This window comes from Oncorhynchus masou, unplaced genomic scaffold (assembly GCF_036934945.1).
Source record: "Oncorhynchus masou masou isolate Uvic2021 unplaced genomic scaffold, UVic_Omas_1.1 unplaced_scaffold_1197, whole genome shotgun sequence".
NCBI classification, from domain to species: domain Eukaryota; kingdom Metazoa; phylum Chordata; class Actinopteri; order Salmoniformes; family Salmonidae; genus Oncorhynchus; species Oncorhynchus masou.
Genome location: NW_027001748.1, coordinates 157,273 through 176,581, shown reverse-complemented (window position 1 = coordinate 176,581; position 19,309 = coordinate 157,273). Strand labels below are relative to the sequence as shown.

The 19,309-nt window shown below is 43.0% G+C and overlaps 1 protein-coding gene across 1 annotated transcript in view; it reads right to left on the bottom strand.

Moving 5' to 3' along the window:
- Positions 1-1,354: 1,354 nt before the first annotated feature.
- Positions 1,355-19,309, bottom strand: part of LOC135529656 (Fc receptor-like protein 5) — a 53,787-nt gene continuing 35,832 nt past the window's right edge. Inside the window, exons 6-7 of the mRNA XM_064958275.1 lie at positions 3,371-3,412; positions 1,355-1,972 (exon numbers count right to left, since the gene is read on the bottom strand). The gene's annotated coding sequence lies outside the window, so the exon portion shown is untranslated. The remainder of the gene's footprint in view (positions 1,973-3,370; positions 3,413-19,309) is intronic.

The window sequence follows — 19,309 nt, the reverse complement described above, 5'->3', positions numbered from 1 at the left end:
GAGTATTTAGAAGATATTCAAGGACCTGGGGGCTGTAGGGGGAACCTGGAATGGAGTATTTAGAAGATACTCAAGGCCCTGGGGGCTGTAGGGGAACCTGGAATGGAGTATTTAGAAGATACTCAAGGCCCTGGGGGCTGTAGGGAAAACCTGGAATGGAGTATTTAGAAGATACTCAAGGACCTGGGGGCTCTAGGGGAACCTGGAATGGAGCATTTAGAAGATACATAAAGGGGAGTGAGTGAAATTAAAAACAGAGTGGTTTTGATGTCATTCAGAACTGATTAATTAAACCTGTTGTGACTCGGGCGGTATTTTCATTTTTTGGAGAAGAAAAACATTCCCGTTTTAAACGGGATATTTTGTCAGGACAAGATGCTAGAATATGCATATAATTGACAGCTTAGGATAGAAAACTCTAAAGTTTCCAAAACTGTAAAAATATTGTCTGTGAGTATAACAGAACTGATGTTGCAGCCGGAAATGCCTCATGTTTTGAAAAGCGCTGAGTCCCTATTGAGCAGTGAATGGGCTATCAACCAGATTACTCTTTCTCCGTATTCCCCAAGGTGTCTACAGCATTGTGTAGTTTTATGCATTTATGTTGAAGAATACCCGTAGGCGGCTACATTGCGCAAGTGGTCACATGATGCTCCCAGAGAGATTCTCCCGTAAAATACAGAGGTAGCCATTACTCCAATCGGTCCTACTGATAAACTAATTGTCCCGATGGATATATTATCGAATAGATATTTGAAAAACACCTTGAGGATTAATTATAAACAACGTTTGCCATGTTTCTGTCGATATTATGGAGCTAATTTGGAATATTTTTCGCTGTTTTCGTGACTGCAATTTCCGGACAATTTCTCAGCCAAACGTGAAGAACAAACGAAGCTATTTCGCCTACAATAATAATATTTTTGGAAAAAAGGAACATTTGCTATCTAACTGGGAGTCTCGTGAGTGAAAACATCTGAAGCTCATCAAAGGTAAACAATTTAATTTGATTGCTTTTCTGATTTCCGTGACCAAGTTACCTGCTGCTAGCTGGACAAAATGCTATGCTAGGCTATCGATAAACTTACACAAATGCTTGTCTAGCTTTGGCTGTAAAGCATATTTTGAAAATCTGAAAATCAGCCATATTCTTTGAGTGTTTCGTGGGTGATTGTTCCCGTCTTTGTGTTTGTGGCACCAGATAGGACTGTTTCGGTTTTTTCACGTTTCTTGTTTTGTAGATTGTTGTATTTTCATCTTTATTAAAGATGTATAAAAATAACTACGCTGCATTTGTCTGCCTCTCTTTCACCAGAAGAAAACCGTAACAATAACAGGCCACATGATTGAGGAAAATTCATTTATTTAATTCTATATGCTACAAAGACAAAAGCAATATCTTACCAGGATGATTCAAAGAAAAATAATGGTTTTCCACAAAAACACAATAAAACTAAAGGACTACATTAGTTATGTTTAAACAAAATAACATAAGGAGACCAAAATAGGAAAATAAAGTAAATAATTGTAATAATTGAATTATCCTCTCCTGTATGTTTCTATCTCTGTAACATGTAACGGTATAACATTATACTGAACCTGTGACAATAATGCCTGAACCACAACACCTATCAGTTGATCTGTATAGACATGAGAAGTGAAGGCATTTACAATGTATCAACCATAATGCTACACAGTATATGACCAGTATATGACTGATGTTAATGGACAGCTGCTGAATGAATAATACAACACACATTATATTAAAACACATTCCAATCAGAATAATACATGTATGAGTTAATAGATCACATTAGATCAAATGCCACTATTGTTCCAGCAGGTGGAGCTACAATGTAACAACATACAGCATTGTGACTCACAGTTCTATATTAGAATTCCATGAGTTCCATTCTGATGGTTGTTATGGTGATCAGGTGATCTCAGCCTCACTCTTCTTCAACACGATCACCTGTTCAACACAGAAGTTTTTATTTTATTTTACCTTTATTTAACCAGGCAAGTCAGTTAAGAACAAATTCTTATTTTCAATGACGGCCTGGGAACAGTGGGTTAACTGCCTGTTCAGGGGCAGAATGACAGATTTGTACCTTGTCAGCTCAGGGGTTTGAACTCGCAACCTTCTGGTTACTAGTCCAACACTCTAACCACAAGGCTACCCTGCCGCCCCAAGTAGTTCATCAGTGTGGCCATGTATTTACTTATCCAATACAGAACCACTTAGAAATGTAAATCATATCAGATGATTTACTAGTCAATACTGTGCTACTTAGAATCCTATCAAATGACTTCCAATGAGGCTCCTGCTTATGTCCAGCTCTCCTATTTACTCCTTATCAATACCAGGGCTATTTACTCATAATGTCCAGCTCTCCCAGGGTAGCCTAGTGGTTAGAGTGTTGGACTAGTAACCGAAATGTTGGAAGTTCGAATCCCTGAGCTGACAATGTACAAATTTGTTGTTCTGCCCCTGAACAAGGCAGTTAACCCACTGTTCCTAGACCGTCATTGGAAATAAGAATTTGTTCTTAACTGACTTGCCTAGTTAAATAAAGGTAAAAAATAAATAGGGCTATTTACTCCCTCGCCAATACCTGGGCTATTTACTCCTCGTCAATACCAGGGCTATTTACTCCCTCGCCAATACCTGGGCTATTTACTCCTCGTCAATACCAGGGCTATTTACTCCTCGTCAATACCAGGGCTAAACTACTTATGTCCAGCTCTCCCATATCAATACCAGGGCTATTTACTCGTTATCAATACCTGGGCTAATTACTCCTTGTCAATACCTGGGCTATTTACTCCTCATCAATACCAGGGCTATTAACTAATTATGTCCAGCTCTCCCATATCAATACCTGGGCTATTTACTCCTCATCAATACCAGGGCTATTTACTCCTCATCAATACCAGGGCTATTTACTCATCAATACCAGGGCTATTTATACCTCATCAATACCAGGGCTATTTACTCCTCATCAATACCAGGGCTATTAACTCCTCATCAATACCAGGGCTATTAACTACTTATGTCCAGCTCTCCCATATCAATACCAGGGCTTTCTATTCATTATCAATACCTGGGCTATTTACTCCTGATCAATACCAGGGCTATTAACTAATTATGTCCAGCTCTCCCATATCAATACCTGGGCTATTTGCTCCTTATCAATACCTGGCCTACTTACTCCTAAATGCATTTATTCATATCAGTGACATATTGTGGTCGTTGACTCTAATCCATCGTACTTACTACTTCTACTAAGAGGTTATATAATATAGTACACACTGGACAGAATACCATATTGTGCCCCTGCAGCTGTTGTGTTGTAAGGTAGAAGCTCACCTAACTGGTCTTGGTGGGTCTTCCTGGGTACCCTGGTTTCACCTAAACAGAGAGTTATCAACACTTAAAACATGGTTCAATCAGAGCCACAGTTATCAATGCTTTAAACATGGTTCAATCAGAGCCACAGTTATCAACACTTTACAACATGGTTCAATCGGAGCTACAGTTATCCACACTTTAAACATGGTTCAATCAGAGCTACAGTTATCCTCACTTTAAACATGGTTCAATCAGATCTACAGTTATCAACACTTTAAAACACGGTTCAATCAGAGCTACAGTTATCAACACTTTACAACATGGTTCATTCAGAGCTACAGTTATCAACACTTTACAACATGGTTCAATCAGAGCTACAGTTATCAACACTTTAAAACACGGTTCAATCAGAGCCACAGTTATCAACACATTACAACATGGTTCAATCAGAGATACCGTTATCAGCACTTTAACTTCTTTAGGGTAGGGGGCAGCATTTGGAATTTTTGATGAAAAGTATGCCCAAATTAAACTGCCTGCTTCTTGGGCCCAGAATATATGATATACATATAACTGGTAGATTTGGATAGAACCCACTCTAACGTTTCCAAAACTGTTAAAGTAGTGTCTGTGTATAACAAACCTTAGAAAAATCTATTCGGGAAGTAGTTTTTTTGTTTTGTAGTTCTATCAATGCCATTACAGTATCCAGTGACTTAGGACTCAAATTGCAGTTCCTATGCCTTCCACTAGATGTCAACAGTCTTTAGAAATGGTTTCAGGCCTGTATTCTGAAAAATTAGGGAGTAAGAGCAGTCTGAATGAGTGGACCCTGCCGTGTCACAGAGCTTTTTCATGTGCGCGACCAAGAGAGTGCCTTTCTTGTTTACCTTATATATTGACAACGTTATTGTCCGGTTGAAATATTATCTATTATTTAGGCTAAAAACAACCTGAGGATTTAATATAAACATTGTTTGACATGTTTCTATGAAATTTATGGATACAATTTTGATTTTTTTGTCTGCCTGTTTTGACTGCATTTGAGCCTGTGGATTACTGAAGAAAATGCACAAACAAAACTGAGGTTTTTGGAAATAAAGACTTTATCGAACTGTGCCCATACATATATATGGTGTGTAAGTGGCTGCAGTCTGAAGATCTTTAACAACCAGGTAGGTAGACAGGTCACACACAATGACCGGAAGGTTCCATTTATACCTCTCTGTCTTTCAGAGGAGAATATAATATAATTATAAACCGCACTGGTCAATTATCGAACAAAAGTAACATTTATTGAGTAAATTAATGTCTGCTGAGTGCAACCATATGAAGATCATCAAAGGTAAGGGATGATTTTTAGCTCTATTTCTGACTTGTGTAACTCTTCTACTTGGCTGGTTACTGTTTGTAATGTTTTGTCTGCTGGACTATGTTCTCAAATAATCGTAAAGGGATGCTTTTGCCATAAAGCATTTTTTAAATCTGACACCGTGGTTAGATTCACAATAAGTTAATCTTTAAACCTATGTAAAATATGTTTTGTTTTCTGAATTTTTGTCATGAGTATTTCTGTATTTGAATTTGGCGCCCAGCAGTTTCACTGTTGAAGAGGTGGGACGCTAACGTTGCGTTTACTTGATAGCTACCGACACAAATAGCTAGCTAGAACAGTGTTAATAAGATAAATTCATTAAAAAGATTAAAAGCAATACATATAAGTTCTCCAGTAGGCATCTACTAAAGAGGGGTTAGATATTAAACTATATAGATTATAATCCACACATATACATGTGTATAAATATACACATACATATATATACATATACATACAGATATTCAACTATATTGATAATAATATATACACATACATACATATACATACATATATACGTATATATGTATATGTATATGTATATACGTATATATGTATATATATATATACACATATATATGTATACACATATATGTATACATATATATATATACACATATATATATACATACATATATATACATATATATACACACATATATACATATACACATATATATATACACACACATATACATATACACATATATATACACACGCATACATACACATATATACATATACATATATATATACACATACATACATATACATATACATACATACATATACATATACATATATGTATGTATGTATGTATATATATACACATATATACATACACATATATACATACAGATATTCAACTATATTGATAATAAACTATATAGAACGCGCTTTCAAACCTCAGTAGCTTTTTTTTTACCCTAGATAGGTTAAACATGGTTGAATCAGAACAGTTATCTAAAACCTTCAATTTTCCGACACAGCAGGGGTTCAAACTCTAGAACCCAGTTACTATATTCTAATATAAAAATGGATTTTATGAAACAAAACTATGCTACATTTGTAACGGCGTTCTTCCTTTGTCGAAAGAAAGTCGGACCGAAATGAAGCGTGTTGGTCACTCATGTTTTTAGAGAAAACAAATGACGATACATGAAATAACTTATAAATATAAAAACAACAAACGGAACGTGAAAAAAACTATACAGCCTGTTTTTTTTATTTTTTTTATAAAAAATAATTTATTATCTTCAATACCATTCATTCTTTACAACTCATAATTTACATACATATTCAAATAATGGTATTTTTAATTAAACTAATTAAACTAAACATAAACCCCAAACAAAACCTCAGGGGAGCATCTTCCCTCCCCGTCACCCTACAAAATACCTTTCCCTATCTCCCCGTCCCTAATCTATCCTCTTACAAATCTAAATGACACCCAGCCCTAAACCCCCCTTCCACCTCTCCCGAGCAGCATGCTGCCCCCACTTCCTCTCCTCCCTCTTCATCCTCCCCCTCAAATCTCCTTCCACTCTCCTCACTATCCCTTCCACCCCCCAATCTCTCCCTGTCTTCTCCATGTTCAGCCTTGCTTCCCACAGCCCCCTGTTTAAAGAGACTCATGAGAAGCCAGAGCAGAAACCTGTCCCTATCCGTCCCTCTCACTCTCCCTACACCCCTCTCTAACCTGGCCCACGTCAATACAAAATCCCCCTTTACCAAACCTAACAACACCCGTGCCCTAGCCCATACTACTTCGGCAAAGGCACAGTCCCAAAAGACATGGCGCACAGTCACCTCCCTGCCACAAGAGGATCTTGGACAGGTGGGGGATTGCACCAAACTATACCGGTACAAGATGGAACGTACCGGCAAACACTTATGAAGGCTCAACCAATTCAAATCCTTGAGCCTGTTGTACAGACCCCGCACCTGCACTCCCTCCCAGACCACTTCCGAGATGCACACTACAGGCGCCGGACTCACTGCCTTTCTGACATCCTCGTACAGGTGCCTATGATCTAAACCTACTCGGGCAACTTCAACCTCAGGGTGCGCACGCAGCCACTTGGCCGCATGACCAAAGTGACACGGCAGCTGTTCCGCCCGAGGACCTGTGTTAGACCACACCATTATGCTTCGCCTGATACGAGAAAAATACCCGCAGGAGGTAACCGGACGGGTGTATCACTGGCTAAGCAAGCTCCGTTAACAAGAAAGAAACAAAATTGTGTCCAGCTTGAGAGGGAAATGTGGTACCCACCTACCTCATATGCCAAATACAAAAGCGACGGCAACACATCCACCTTTAGGACCAGGACTTTGCCCATAAAAGACAAATACCTAGCTTTCCACATTGCTAGCTTCCTCTGTACCACTGTGATACGCATGTTCCAGTTTAGCGTCGCTGAGCCGGGCGGTCTCAAAATGGACCCCGAGAATCCTCAGGGCCCCCTCACAGAGAGATAACCCCACAGGCACATCCGTTCTACCGCGCCATCTTCCAAAAAACTTGACGGAAGACTTTGCATGGTTCAGAACTGCTCCCAACGCTCGAGTGAAATCCCTAAAGATGGCAAGGGACTTTGTCAGGCACGAGTCCTTGCACAACAGCAAGGAAGTGTCGTCGGCGTACTGCGTCATCTTAACATGCAGTCTACCACTTCCAGGGATCAGCAAACCTTCCACCCCTGTGTCTGCCCTAATGGCAGCCCCCAGAGGCTCCATGTACAGAACGAAGAGGAGAGCCGAGAGTGGGAACCCCTGCCTGAACCCAGACGAGAGGTCAAAACGTCACCCAAGTGACTATTTACACTAACTCGGCACCCCGCGACCTAACACTCTGAATAAAAAGGATCTATTCACGCGATCGAAGGCTTTCGCCTGATCTAGCGCTGCTACCATTAAAGGCAGTCCTCTATCTTCAACCCAAGCGAGTCCCTGATTAAGGTTCCAATAATAGAGCTCTACCCCGGCACGTCTGATCATCATTCTCCCTTCTTCGCCAGGCTTGATATTTCGTACATCGGCCTCTCACCTCCCACTGCTCTTGCCCTTCTCAGGATATCATCGTGTTTTTCTTCTGTATATAGCGCAACGTCGTATGCTCCCTCCAACGAGTTGCCTTGGAAACAAAACACGTCCTTCACCGTCAGCTTTAGAATCCCCATCAATATTATCCTTCCAAAAGATTCTCGTCCTAAAGGCTCCAACTCCTTTTCCTTCCAAGCAAAACGAATCGTGTTGGCCAGCCCAATCCCAGGGACCGACCGTGTTGATGTATTTAGCACCATCTCCGCAAGGAGAATGGCGCTCTTTCTCTTCTCTTCCTGCTATGTTCTCCCTTGGGGCTGAGAGGGGGACGTTGTTTTATGCACGTCAGCCCCCATTTTGCAGGCGCTGTATGGCCTACGGTCACATTTTCGCCTCGTGCAGCATGAGAAAATGCAGATTTTGTGGATCTGAGGATCACGAGGCGAGGATTGTGACAAGCCTAAGACATGCCATGGGTGTGGCTCGTCAGCACACCTGTGGCGGGGGTGCCCGGCCCGTCAGAGGTCATATGCGTCTGCGGCTGGGGGGGGAGCAGGAGCGGGGGATGGGGGAAGAAGAGGAGGGGAAGGAAGCAAGCCTCATGACAAGAGTACAAGTCCAGAGGGGAAGGCCACAAGGAAGGAAGAGGAGCAAGAAGCGGTGGATGGAAGAGAGAAGGAAACGGAAGGCACGGGAGTAGGAGAACCAGGAAAAGCGGCGGAAGAAGGCAACCGAGTGGAGGAGCATGAGAGAGAAGAAAGCGAGGGAGGAGTGGTGGAGAAGGAGACGGTGGAAGAGCAAGTGGACTGGGGGGAAAGTGACATGGTGGAAGAGATGAGGGGTATGGTGGAGGAGCTGGCGGGGGGAGGGTGGTATCTCTCCACTGCCGCCATCACCAAAGAAGAGAATGAAGAGGAGGGTGCGATTGGCCGACAGTGAGGGGGAGGGGATGGTCAAGAGAGTGATGGGGGTGGGAGAAACCTCTGGGTTGCTGCTGGTTTCCCCAGGCTCTCAACTTCGTTTGGGTGGGGACACACCTAACAAGACTCAGGACTGGGTACAGGAGGATTTTTTTCCAAACCAGCTGCAACACTGGGGAGGGGGAGGATTGTGGGGGTAGACCCAGGGTGCAGGGCACCCCGGAGCCAAACACTATTCCTGCATCCTGGGATGGTGTGATGGAGGAAGAGGGGGGGGGGTGTCGGGATTACGGATGGTGTTCTCACCGGTAGATATGGAGCAGGGGAGCATCGGGTGAGTCTCCTGTTTTTTTTTTTTTTCTGTCTGGGATTAGAATTTGAGTGTATTACATACCTTAAGGGAACATTTTGACATTTTCTGTATGGTTAGTGAAAAAGTCCATATTGCAAATGTACCTTCCCTTACTAGACGTCCGAAAACATTTTTAAAATTCGGGACGGCGTCGGGCGAGCGGCAGGGCCAGACCTACCGGGAAGTCATCAAATGAACTTTGTCGGACATTCGGTTTTCGTTTTATAAAATAATCAAATTTTGGTAATTTTTCCGCTATGCCGGAAAATCCCACTGCAATTTGACAAAACATCACGAATCACGACGGGCCATATCTCGAAAACTGAAAATATTTCGAAGCCGAAACTTGGTGAGCATAGGTTTGGCATAATGGGCAGTTGGCCCCAACCAAGATGGCGTCTAGGCCTCAACGTTTTTTGAGTTATGGCCATTTTTCTGGGATTAAAGGTCCAAAATGAAAATAGAGAAATTATTTTTTCACTTCACGTCAAAGTCAAGGAGCCTCCGGTGTCAATAAAAAAAAAATCAGCCATTTATCTATCGTCATTTAAGAGAAATCGTACAATGACAGATTTGTGATGTTCAAATATAGGTGTTTTTTTTCAACAGTTACAGATCCAGTTGCAGGGTGTTCATACGAATATTTTTAAAGTGTGCTGCGGAGCTCAGCGAGATTTCTGTGATTTTCTATGATTTTCTGAAATAACACACACTCACTAAACCCTCCGTAAATAACTCAGTTCTTAACGTAAAGACTTAAAACTCAGGATTCTGTAAAGGCATACCCCAATGAGGATATGAGTTGATTTATAGCTTCCTGTGCCAACAGGAAGTGCCTTAAATGGTGCCATAGTGGCTGTATCCAAGGGTTAAAAAGGTCAGATCTTTTCAAAACTTAATATGTGATTAGGCAACCCTCCTGAACTGTAAAATCAGTCATTTCTCCCAACATATGTCAAAGAAAAGCTCTAACACACACACACAGCAAGGATGGAGTGACAAAGCGCGGTGTTTAAAGACACAGAGAGCAGGCAATGGCATAAACATAATCCCAAGGCCGTGCCGAGTTCAACGAGATATCCCGCTTGACCGTAGCTCGCTCGGTCTGAGCGCAGCGACCATGAGGAGAGTAGGCCCAAAATGAAGCCTGCACCACAATGTCATTTGATTTTGGGTGACAGCGGCGGAACCTTTAGGTTTAGAAGGACAATTCAAACACAGGACTGTTCCTAAGGTCCTCCCGATCTGTGCAAGCCTAACCTTGACCGTGTGACATTAACCCTTCACAGTTAAAAGAAGGTGTTTACATAAAAACAGTTTGCATTGACTTCTCTCCCCATAGGAATACATTGCCTGCTCCCCTAAATACAACCTGGAGTCTATATGGGTTATGAATGCTGTATGAACCTGTCTTCGGTACCAGTCCATCAGGCCACTATAAGGTCTACCTGTGTCGATTCTAGGCTTCCTGGGCCAACCGGAAGTGCTTAAAATCACCCTAAAAGTGTATATCCATACCCTGCCTGCAATTTGATGGACATAGTGCATTGAACCCTGTGTAAATCAGTCAATTCTTAACGTAGAGACTTAAAACTAAGGATTCAGTAAAAGCATAGCCCACTGAGGATATGTGTTGACTTATAGCTTCCTGTGTCAACCGGAAGTGCCATAATTGGTGTCTCAGGGGCTGTTTGGAAGGGTTTAAAAATCAGATCTGTCCAAAACTTCATATATGTGATTAGGCAACCCCATGAACTGTAAATCAGTCATTTTTCCCATAAAAATTCAAAGGAAAACTAAATCACACAGATACACAACTTGGATGGAGGGACGTATTGGGGTGCGTAGAGGCTGACAGTGCCTCCAATAGTTAGCTTTGTTCGAGCTACAAAGAACCGTCCGACCTAGAGTTCCGAAACTTTAGAAACCTGTTCTAGACCTCAGGTCGATAGTGCGTGGTGAGTTAGGTGGCTCTAGAAGGTTCTCGGACCGAGAAACAGCCTCGTACATTTGCAATGACTTCAATTCATTTTGACCATTACAAAAATGGCGACATTTAGAAAAGTCTCAGAGACACAAGACTAGGTGCATTGAAACCGGCTCGGCCCATAGACACGGTCCCCAACGTTTCTATCCGATAGCTCATTCAAGGACCCCGTAGCAAGTAATTGAAAAAAGTGGATTTTCAGCACCAATTAGGGTTTTACTCGGGCACCGAATAACCTATTGAGCCGAAACTCGGGTTTCGGGGTCGCATCACATACGCCTACACATAATGTCCGAACTGGACCCGCAGCTAGAACGTAACTATGTGTTTTACGTTTTTATTATGTTTTCATCTAAAGGCGCTGTGAATTATGGGCCTGCTCTGACATATGTGATAGTTGGCTTCTAAATGAGTTGGAAAAAGTGGGTTTGGTGTCAATTGATATCAGTTTGGTGTCAGAATGACATCTAATTGACTGATGGACACTGACTTGCTAGTTGACTTTTGTCAATTTGCAATATGTTTAAGCGGAGAGGGACCATCACCAAAATGGCATTCTGAAATCAACACAAAAAATGGCATCACCATAGTGTCCAGACTGTGCCGAGTCCAACGAGGCGCCCCGCTTGACCTTAGCTCGCTCGGTCTGAGCGCAGCGACCATGAGAAAAGTAGGCCCAAAATGAAGCCTGCACCACGTCATTTGATTTTGGGTGACAGCGGCGGAACCGTTAGGTTTAGAAAGACAATTCAACCACAGGAATGTTCCTAAGGTCCTCCCGATCTGTGCAAGCCTAACCTTGACTGTGTGGCATTAACCTTTCACAGTCAAAAGAAGGTGTTTACATCAAAAAGTTTGCATTGACTTCTCTCCCCATAGGAATACATTGCCTGCTCCCCTAAATACAACCTGGAGTCTATATGGGTTATGAATGCTGTATGAACCTGTCTTCGGTGCCAGTCCATCAGGCCACTATAAGGTCTACCTGTGTCGATTCTAAGCTTCCTGGACCAACCGGAATTGGTTACAATCGCCCTAAAAGTGTTTACCCATAAACTGCCTGCAGTTTGATAGACATAGTGCATTCAACCCTGTGTAAATCAGTCAGTTTTTATGGTAAAGACTTAAAACTCAGGATTCTGTAATAGAATACCCCAATGAGGATGTATGTTGAGTTACAGCTTCCTGTGCCAACCGGAAGTGCCATAATATGTGTCTCATGGGCTGTTTCGAGAGGTTAAAAAAATCAGATCTTTCCAAAACTTCATATATGTGATTAGGCAACCCCCATGAACTGTAAATCAGTCATTTGTCCCATAAAATTTCAAAGGAAAACTATATCACATACACACACAGCTTGGAAGTAGGGACCCATTGGGGTGCGTAGAGACATGCACTCCCTGCATTAGTTAACCTTGTTGGAACTTTTAAAGAACCGTCAGACCTAGAGTTCCAAAACTTTAGAATCCTGTTCTAGACCTCAGGTCGATAGTGCGTGTTGAGTTACGGCGCTCTAGAAGGTTCTCGGACCGAGAAACAGCCTCGTACATTTGCAATGACTTCAATTCATTTTGACCATTACGAAAATGGCGACATTTAGAAATGTCCCAGAGTCACAAGACTAGGTGCATTGTGACCGTCTCGGCCCATAGAGACAGAACCCAACGTCTCTGTCCGATAGCTCATTCAAGGACCCCGTAGCAAGTAATTGAAAAAAGTGGATTTTCATCACCAATTAGGGTTTTACTCGGACACCAAATGACCTATCGAGCCGAAACTTGGGATTCGGGGTCGCCTCAGCTAGCCCTACACATAACACAAGAAATGGACCCGCAGCTAGAACGTAACTACGTGTTTTATGTTTTTTTATGGTTTGAACCGAAGGCGTTGTGAATTTTGGGCCAGCTCTGAAGTATGTGATACTTGGCTCCTAAACGAGTTGGGAAAAGTGGGTTTGGTGTCAGTTTGTATCAGTTTGGTGTCAGAATGATATCAAATTGACTGATGGACGGTGAATTGCAGGTGACTCTTGTCCATTTGCAATATGTTTAAGCGGTGAGGTACCATCACCAAAAGCGACATTCTGAAATCAACCCTAACGAGCGATGGAGAGGTACCAGTATCACTGCCCAGCCATCCCGAGTTCATCGGGCCAGTCAATTTGCCATTCCTGCACGATTTTTATAGCATGACAAATTGGTGATGGTGAATGCCCAGTTAACCATATTGCAAATGCACAGTGACTTTGCAAGAGTGAGGTACCATCACCAAAATGACATTCTGAAATCAACCCTAACGAGCGATGGAGAGGTACCAGTATCACTGCCCAGCCATCCCGAGTTCATCGGGCCAGTCAATTTGGCATTCCTGCACGAATTTTCAGTGACTTTGCAAAAGTGAGAAAACATTTGCAATATGTTTTAACAGTGAGGTACCATCACCAAAAGTGACATTCTGAAATCAACCCAAACGAGCGATGGAGAGGTACCAGAATCACTGCCTAGCCATCCCGAGGTCATCGGGCCAGTCAATTTGGCATTCCTGCACGATTTTTATGGCATGACAAATTGGTGATGGTGAATGCCCAGTTAACCATATTGCAAATGCACAGTGACTTTGCAAAAGTGAGAAAACATAAACAAATGGACATGATGAAATCAACACCACGAGTGATTGAAAGGAACAACAATCACTGCCCGGCCATCCCGAGTTCATCAGGCCAGTCAATTTTGCATTTCTGCAGGATTTTTGAGCATGTCAAATTTCTTATGACATTTGGCCCCCACAAAACATATGCCTTATGCACAAGTAAAAAAAAAAAAAAATTATGATAATAAAATATGACTAAAGTATGTTGATACAGTTCTTATACGTGTGTAATTGACACAAAATTCTAAAGAATTTCGAAAAACGGTCCAGAAAGCACTTTTTTAGGGGTGTGTGAAGTTTTTTATGAAATTTTGCAATTATTGACTTTTGACTTCTGACTTCCTATGAAATCATATTGCAAATGGAGAAAACATATGCAATAATGCGCAAGTAAAAAAAATAAAAATTATGATAATAAAATTGGACAAAAGTATATTCATACAGTTCTTACACATGTGTAATTGACAAAAAAGCGAATGAATTTCGAAAAACGGTCAAAAAATCCATTTTTCAAAATTTGGCTTTTGGATGTTGACTTGGGGTCCATTTTCAATATGAAAAACGACGGTGCGGTGGAGCGCACACGCCACCTGTTGGATTTTTGAAGTGTTACAACTGGCAATTGCCATATGGCATTTGCAAACTATTTTGCATGAATCAACGCCGATTTGGGTGGTATTGTCCATTGTGTACGTAGTTTGTACTATGCCAATGGTTTCCCATTCATTTTTGTCCATTTCAGGGGGGTATTCCCTTACATGTTTTATTTTTTCATGGAGTCTAATTTTATTTTTGTTAGTTTAAATGTAAGGGGTTTAAGAGTTATTGTTAAGAGGAGGGCGGTTTTTAGTTATTTGGAGGGTGTGGGGTTTGATTTTTGTTTTTTACAGGAGGTTCACCTGAGGGATGGAGGGGATGTTAGTAGATTTAAGAGGGAGTGGGACAAGGGGGAGTCAGTTTAGGGTGTAGGGGGGTGCACTCATCAGGGGTAGGGATTTTGTGTGGGCACAGGGAGGTAAAAGTGGAGGATTCTTTTGTGGTAATGCAGGGGAGGGTTATAGGGGTGGATGTCACGATAAGGGATTGTACATTTAGATTAGTGGTGGTGTATGGGCCACAGGTGGTGGCAGACAGGAGGGAGATGGTGGACTGTCTGAAGCCCCTGTGTGTCACAAATAGGAAATTAGTGATGGGGGGATTTTAATACAGATTTAGGAAGGGGGGAGGATAGCAGTGCAGGCGCCATTGCCAGGCTAATGGTTTGCCATGGTCTGGTAGATGGTGGTATGCACACTACTCCGAAAATGGACGGTCCTACATGGCGTAACTCCAGGGTGGTTGAGCGGAGGCTCGATTATATTTTTGTACCCAGGTCTTTAGGTTGTCTGGGCGGCTGTTGCCTGTTTTCTTTTCGGATCACGACGGGGTGCTCCTGCAGGTGGGGTCGCCAGTCTGCCTCTTTGGTAGGGGGTACTGGAAGCTAGATCGGGATGTGCTGGAGGAGCAGGCTTTTGTTGACAGGTTTTTTGTTTTCTTTAGGAGGCTTGAGGGCCTCCGGTCCATGTGCGAGGGGGTGTTAGAGTGGTGGGAATTAGTTAAGGTGAGGATTAGGGCTTTTATAATAGGGTATTGCAAGAGGAAAAAAAGGGAGGAGAGGAGGGAGGTGGATCGTATCCAAAGGTTAATTGAACTCGAATACGAGGCAGGCAACCTCGGCGCGTCGTTTGACTGGGAGAGATCCGCAACCCTAAAGGCGCAGCTCAGGGATTTGCAGGAGCGGAAGGCTCGAGCTTTCCTGGAGCGTGCGCATAGTGGCTTTCTAGAACATAATGAGACTTGTTCTGCTATGTTCTTTAAGTTGGTTAGGGCAAGACAGAGTAGGAAGGTAATGCATGGTGTTAGGGAAGAAAATGGTAGTATAGTTAGAGAACCAGAGGATATGGTCAGGGTGACAACTGATCATTTCCAAGGTTTATTTAAGGAAAGGGAAATAGATGTAGAGCAGGGAAATGTGTTTTTAGAACACTTGTCCAGGCGGTTGCCGGAGGACATTAGAGAAGTGATGGAGGCCCAGATCTCACTAGAAGAGGTTGAGAGCGCTCTTAGGAGGATGGGAAAAGGGAAGGTGCCTGGGATGGATGGGCTGCCGGCTGAGTTTTATCTCAAGTTTTGGGGTATACTTGGACCAGTGGTCCTCAAAGTCTTGAAGGCCATCCTTGAGACGGGGGTCCCGGGGGGATCAATGGCTGTTGGTGTGCTGTCACTTTTATATAAGAAGGGGATGTCATAAGGTGATGTCATAAGGTGCCTTTTATGGTAGCAGCGCTAGATCAGGCGAAAGCCTTCGATCGCGTGAATAGATCCTTTTTATTAGGATTAGGTCGATTAGGATTTGGGGAGAAGTTTATAGGATGGATTCGTACATTATATGTCGGAGCGGGGTGCCGAGTTAGTGTAAATAGTCACTTGGGTGACGTTTTTGACCTCTCGTCTGGGGTCAGGCAGGGGTGCCCACTCTCGGCTCTCCTCTTCGTTCTGTACATGGAGCCTCTGGGGGCTGCCATTAGGGCAGACAGGGGTGGAAGGTTTGCTGATCCCTGGAAGTGGTGGACTGTGTGTTAAGATGACGCAGTACGCCGACGACACTTCCTTGCTGTTGTGCAAGGACTCGTGCCTGACAAAGTCCCTTGCCATCTTTGGGGATTTCACTCGAGCGTCGGGAGCAGTTCTGAACCATGCAAAGTCTTCCGTCAAGTTTTTTGGAAGATGGCGCGTTAGAACGGATGTGCCTGGGGGTTATCTCTCTGTGAGGGGGCCCTGAGGATTCTCGGAGGAAGCTAGAGGAAGCTAGCAACAGAGGAAGCTAGCAATGTGGAAAGCTAGGTATTTGTCTTTTATGGGCAAAGTCCTGGTCCTAAAGGTGGATGTGTTGCCATCGCTTTTGTATTTGGCATACATCTACCCATTACCGGCTTGTCTGAGGAGGCCTCTAGTGAGGCTTGTGTTTCAGTTTATGTGGAGTGGCAGGTGCGAGTGGGTCGCCAGGGCACGCATGATCTGTCCCATCGGGGAGGGAGGTAGGGGGGTACCACATTTCCCCCTCAAGCTGGACACAATTTTTGTTTCTTTCTTGTTAACCTGTTGATGCTCTGGGGGCGCAATTTCATTTTTGGATGAAAAACGTTCCCGTTTTAAACAAGATATTTTGTCACAAAAAGATGCTCGACTATGCATATAATTGCTACCGTTCGAAAGAAAACACTCTGACGTGTCCAGAAATACAAAGATCTTCTCTGTGCGTGCCCTAAAACGTGAGCTTCAGGCAAAACCAAGATGAGATGGCATCCAGGAAATGACAAGGATTTTTGAGGCTCTGTTTTTCAAGATCTCCTTATATGGCTGTGAAAGCAAGAGGAACGAGCCTGCCCTTTCTGTCGTTTCCCCAAGGTGTCTGCAGCATTGTGACGTATTTGTGGGCAGATCATTGGAAGATTGACCATAACAGACCACATTTACCACGTGTCCGCCCGGTGTCCTGCGCCGAAATTGGTGCGCAAAAGTCACCTGCCAGTATTTTTCCATGGGACACAGAGAGGAAAGCAAGCTTCCACGAACTGCATGTCAATGAAGAGATATGTGAAAAAACACCTTGAGGATTGATTCCAAACAACGTTTGCCATGTTTCGGTCGATATTATGTAGTTAATCCGGAAAAAGTTTCACGTTGTAGGTGACTGCATTTTCGGTTCGTTTCGGTAGCCAGACGCAATGTAGAAAATGGAACGATTTCTCCTACACACAGACGCTTTCAGGAAACACTGCGCATTTGGTATGTGACTGAGACTCTCCTCATTGAAAACATCAGAAGCTCTTCAAAGGTAAATGATTTTATTTATTTGGTTATCTGGTTTTTGTGAAAATGTTGCGTGCTACATGCTACACAAAATGCTATGCTAGCTTTGCATACTCTTACACAAATTAGTCAATTTCTATGGTTCAAAAGCATATATTGAAAATCTGAGATGACAGTGTTGTTAAGAAAAGGCTAAGCTTGAGAGCAAACGCATTATTTTAATTTTATTTGCGATTTTCAGAAATCGTTAACGTTGCGTTATGTTAATGAGCCTGAGGCTTTAGTCACAAACCCGGATCCGGGTTGGGGAGTTTCAAGAAGTTAACGGAGCTTGCTCAGCCAGTGATACACCCGTCCAGTTACCTCCTGCGGGTATTTTTCTCGTATCAGGCGAGAAGAATAATGGTGTGGTCTAACACAGGTCCTCGGGCGGAACAGCTGCCGTGGCACTTTGGTCATGCGGCCAAGTGGCTGCGTGCGCACCCTTGAGGTTGAAGTTGCCCGAGTAGGTTTAGATTTTAGGCACCTGTACGAGGAGGTCAGAAAGGCAGAGAGTCCGGCGCCTGTAGTAGGCATCTCGGAAGTGGTCTGGGAGGGAGTGCAGGTGCGGGGTCTGGACAACAGGCTCAAGGACCTGAATTGGTTGAGCCTTCATAAGTGTTTGCCGGTACGTTCCATCTTGTACCGGTATAGTTTAGTGCAATCCCCCACCTGTCCAAGATCCTCTTGTGGCAGGGAGGAGACTGTGCGCCATGTCTTTTGGGACTGTGCCTTTGCCGGAGTAGTATGGGCTAGGGCACGGGTGTTGTTAGGTTTGGTAAAGGGGGATTTTGTATTGACGTGGGCCTGGTTAGAGAGGGGTGTAGGGAGAGCGAGAGGGACGGATAGGGACAGGTTTCTGCTCTGGCTTCTCATGAGTCTCTTTAAACGGGGGCTGTGGGAAGCAAGGCAGAACAAGGTGAAGACAGGGAGAGATTGGGGGGGTGGAAGGGATAGTGAGGAGAGTGGAAGGAGATTTGAGGGGGAGGATGAAGAGGGAGGAGAGGAAGTGGGGGCAGCATGCTGCTCGGGAGAGGTGGAAGGGGGGTTTAGGGCTGGGTGTCATTTAGATTTGTAAGAGGATAGATTAGGGACGGGGAGATAGGGAAAGGTATTTTGTAGGGTGACGGGGAGGGAAGATGCTCCCCTGAGGTTTTGTTTGGGGTTTATGTTTAGTTTAATTAGTTTAATTAAAAATACCATTATTTGAGTATGTATGTAAATTATGAGTTGTAAAGAATGAATGGTATTGAAGATAAATTATTTTTTATAAAAAAAATAGGACTGTTTAGGTTTTCTCGTTCTGTTTGTTGTTTTTGTATTGTTCGTGTTTTTCCATTCTTTATTAAAGATGCACAAAACTAACCACGCTGCATTTTGGTCCGCCTCTCCTTCAACAGAAGAAAGCCGTTACACAGGCACGAAAATATCATATCAACTTTGGACAATTACATTACAATTTCTCAAGAGCAATTCCTGAGGGGCACACCAAAAGTAGTGCTGTAACACAGCCTACGTTGTAATATGTTAAATGTATATAGAGGAACCATAATCACTACTACTGGACAATTGATAGGTACAGTAGTTAACTGAAGGGTTGTCCCAACTTGTTCAAATGTTTAAATCCTTATAATACCACTACTAATAATAGTTATAGCACTGTTCCTTCTCAGTCCAGTATGTACCTGGTTAAATAAAGGTGAAATAACATTTTAAAAAGTTCCCTGGTGACAATTTA